General features: G+C 40.9%; 1 pseudogene; it reads right to left on the minus strand.

Annotated features, from left to right (window-relative positions):
- The window catches only part of LOC101581409, a 19,889-nt pseudogene extending 19,284 nt beyond the window's left edge, over nt 1-605 (minus strand).
- Nucleotides 606-4,357: the final 3,752 nt, after the last annotated feature.

Here is a 4,357-nt window from a genome sequence, read left to right on the forward strand (position 1 = left end):
TCTCTCTCTCTCTCTCTCTCTCTCTCTCTCTCTCTCTCTCTCTTTCTCTTTCTCTCTCTTTTTCTCTGTATTTAGTACAGGGTCTACAGGGTCACACTACACAAATCACACTCATAGTGATCCTCCTGTTTTCAGCCTCCCAAACACTGGGATTACAGGCGCACGCCACCATGCCCAGTCTCAATCGCTGTCAGGGTATCCCGGGGGTGGAGCCAGGATGACAGGCCAGGGATCAAACCCAAGTCTCTGCATCTACCTTAAGCAGACACTTTGATCCTCTGAGTTATCTGGCCTGTCCCAGGTGTTAACTTTGTTCCTTAGGTAACTATTGTCCAATGGGGAAAGCAAAGATTAGGTAGCTAAACTCACCTGGGACTTTGTCTTCTACCTGGAATATCGGAGGGGAGATGTTTAAGCATGCTGACTCTCAGGTTCTCAGTTTTAAAAACTGAATGATGCCCACACGATGCTATCATTGTGAGAATGAGACCGTGTGTCCAGCACCTACTGCCACATCTCCTGCACGCTGGTGCTGTGTTAGCAGTAGCTGCTACTCGTTTCATTCTCTTCTCAGCATTTTTCTTTCCCTTCTCATTAGCTGGCATCTACCCTTTGACTCACCCCCTCCTGACCACTCTGCCTCCCTCTCCTTTCCTTTGTGCAATTATGTTTTTGTGAGTCGCTTCGATTGCTTCATTACCTGTAACCTGTGCTCACATTTGTGCAAGACTGTCACCTACTATTGGCTGATGTTCTTAGTCATTATTCTCCTCTACATCCATTTCTAGGAGTTACTTGGGCACAGTTTGTGTTCTGCGTACATACCCGGGGCTGTGGAGGAGGATGCTGAGGGCAGACAGGTGCCCTGTAATCAGAAAAACTCTCTCCAGTCAGCAAGAATGCATCGTTTTTATTGCAGTATTAATTCCTCATTTTTCTCCATCCCATACTTCTGAAGTTTTAAATTAGGACATCTAGCATCATTGCCTTCTTTTTTTCATTTCTAGTTGAGGCTCTGATCAAACTTTCTCTGTCTGAGTTTCCTCCTGGAGGGCTTGGGGGTTGTTGTAAGGCATGTGTTTTTAATTTGGTAAAATTAAATCTCTTTGGTTAAATCTACTGTGAAATTAAAACCTTGACTCAAACCTGACATTCAGTAGACTCCCTTTGAAAGCATCCTGGCTTTATGTGAACTCAAACGGCCATTGTAAGCTGTAGGTCTCTTTCAAATTTTCCAGACTCGGCTGCCTGGTGGAAGATGGAAGATTGAGTTTTTTTTCAAAAACCACTCTAGGTGTAGAAAGAGCAGACTGAGGGTAATGCGGGATGCTCTTTCATTGCATCTGTGTTCATGGGCCTTTGTTTCTTGTCTAGCGTAGTGCCTAGTTTCTGAACTATATATGCAGGCTTTCTCTTATCTTGGACCTTTTCTTTTTACTGATCCTACAGTTTTATTGATAGTATTAATAGTAGCTGCACTGAAGCCCTTGTAAAGTTTTTTTGGATGCAAGATCAGTAACATGTTTAAATAAACAGATGGCTGTTTGATTTTCTGTTTTTATAAAACTAGCTAAAGCTCCATGTCAAACTTTTGTAATGTTAAGAAAGTATGTGTGTTTCAACACATAATTCTCCTAATTTCTTGACTCTTAGAACATTTACTGAATACAAAAGGGGACTTCAGTGACATCAAGGCCAATACCACTATTTTCATCTATAAAATTCTTATTCCTTGCTTTTCAAATGAGGGTAGAGTTGATAGTGCTTTTAGACTAACAATTTTTAATTTTTTTATTTGAGAAAGAAAAAATATGAGGATTTTGCATAAAATTTTTGTATATTTGACTTCTATTTTCCCCAAGTATTGACATCTTATATAGTCCGTTTCTTACAATTAATGAATAACATAGATTCATCATCATCATTATTATTATTAGGCAAACTTCATACTTTGTACTCAGAATTCCTTATTTTTCTGTAATGTACATATTCATTCCAGAGTCCTTCAAAGATATCACATTCCATTTATTTTTGTAACTGGGATTGAACTCAGGTTCTCCTTAGATTTCTTGGCTGTGATTGTTTCAGATCATTGGTTTTTAGAGCTTTGCTGTTTTCTCCCACCTATAAGACATGGTCCAACTTTCTCTCTCCCTCCTCCCTCCCTTTCTCTTGCTGTCCCTCTCTTCCTTCCATCTCTCCTCTTTCTCTTCTTTCTCCCGCCCAGTGCCAAGTTTCAGCCATACAGGATTAATTGGCCTTGCCTTCTTGAGAGCTTGTTTGGAGGGTCTAGCAGGGGAGCGCAGCCACTCCTCCACCCTTGGCTGAGGTTCGGTCCTCCCTGTCAGGGGTGCTCATCCTTTTCTACGGAGCTCGCAGCTTCGGGAGGGATGCACATTGCCTTTCCTTCTTTCACTTTGGTTTTTATTTGTTCTTTTAAACTACTCATTTGAGATCTTCCCTCAAATGGTTTTCAGATTTTTGTGCCCATGTAGGTACGAATTTGTTCGTAAAGCTTAAAGAACTTCCACTGCTATGGGTATTTATATATTGAGAAATTCAGATCGTTAATGCTTTCTTCAGATTTAAACATCTATTAAGCGTCCAGTATGGACACTTTGCTGCTGTGAGACTTTGAAGAACTAGCTTCTCCAAACAGATGCTTTCTCTTAACGATTGCCTGTGGGAATTCAAAGGTGCCTGCTGCAGAGCCTGCATTGCCGCGCTGGCTGTGGTGCTCCTTTCTCCCTCTGTTCCTCTCTTTTAATCCCAAAGATTGACCAATGACCAAAAATGAAAATATGTCTGACTTTAACACTTGACTTTGATAGTGGATTTATGCTTTCTACTGCTGTCAGAGAGAGAGAAAGCTAAAGTATTTCTTTTTAAATGTATTTAGCACAGGGCCTGCAGGGTCTCACTACACAGATCAGGCTCGTAGTGATCCTCCTGTTTTCAGCCTCCCAAGCACTGGGGTCACAGGCATGTACCACCACACACAGGCTGCTAAAATGTGTCTTGACATGGGATATAGAGAAACCGGACTAATGTGATCGCCTGAAGGAAACCAAAAGAATAAAGATACAGCAACATGGCTTTTTAGATGTAAATACCAACTGAGACTGAACCACCTGCCTGGTGGCCCTTCTAGACTTCTTGCCTTACAGTGGCTTAGTGGGTGAACCTGTGTTAGGGATTCAGGCTCAGAAGACATCAGACTATAAGAAACTAGATTTTAATTGAAATAAACAAAAGATTATACCTTATGCAGTGACAGGACACAGTATAGGAAAGATTTAACCTGCCATGATGCATCACTATCCATCCATACAGTAGTATAAAGTCCTCTTAGAATAAGTTATGTAACAAGCCATATTGCTTTGGTTCTGTTGAAAGTCCCTCAGGCATATTCGGGAATCAGGAAATTAAGAATTCATCTTGCCTTCACTTTCATTTTTCATCCTCTGTTTCCATCTGTATTACCTCTAGTGAAACCCTCCAATGAGCTTCCCAAGTTGCCACCAAGCCATCCCTTCTCCCTCCCGAGAACTGGTAGGGAAGCTCGCCAGCCTTATGCCATTTGGCCTCAAGTACCAAATGAGGTGGCTTTCTGGCCCAGATGACCTCTGAGAGCTGTTGGTGTCCTTCATACCCTTGCCCTGTGCTGGTGCTTGAAACAAATGCTCGGATTTGATTCATCTTTGTCTCTTTCAACAAGAGCCCCTTAACATTAGTACATTGATGTGGTGTCATGCCTAGATGAGAAGGGACACACTGATACCATTAATGGAGTCTACAGATGGGAAAGGACAGGAGGGTAAATGTATCATTTTGCCTTCTTGAAGTTTTCCTTAGCATTTTACCACCAGTATGTACCCCCACAAAATTATTTCCATTAACTGTGATCTAAGTTACAATGTGATTTATCTGCATGAAATTCCTGCTTTTATTTTTCTTTCTTGGAGGATTAACCTTGTGAATGTAACCACAAAATTTCTTTGTTTTCCAAGCATCCCTGTATCCCTTAAGAGGGTGAGATGCTTCCCTGCAAATTCTTCACTCGGAACCTGAGTGAGTCCATCAGCAGTTTCCTTGTTTTCTGTGATAATTGGGTTGGATACTATCATATTAACTTCATACATCAAAGGAATTCTAAGAAATAGTTTTTAAACTTGCATTCATGTTGTTTAAAAGTTTATTTGGGGGCTAACATACTTTGAGCTTTGTCTGAAAGTGGCCACCTGGCTGATAGATATCATAATAAATACCTTCTACCAACCAGAAACATACTGTTAATTGCATGTTTAGTACATAATTTAATCCTCATGAAAGTCTTAGCATGTGGTTACTAGTATGT

This window comes from Octodon degus, unplaced genomic scaffold (assembly GCF_000260255.1).
Source record: "Octodon degus isolate 3935 unplaced genomic scaffold, OctDeg1.0 scaffold00046, whole genome shotgun sequence".
NCBI classification, from domain to species: Eukaryota; Metazoa; Chordata; class Mammalia; order Rodentia; family Octodontidae; genus Octodon; species Octodon degus.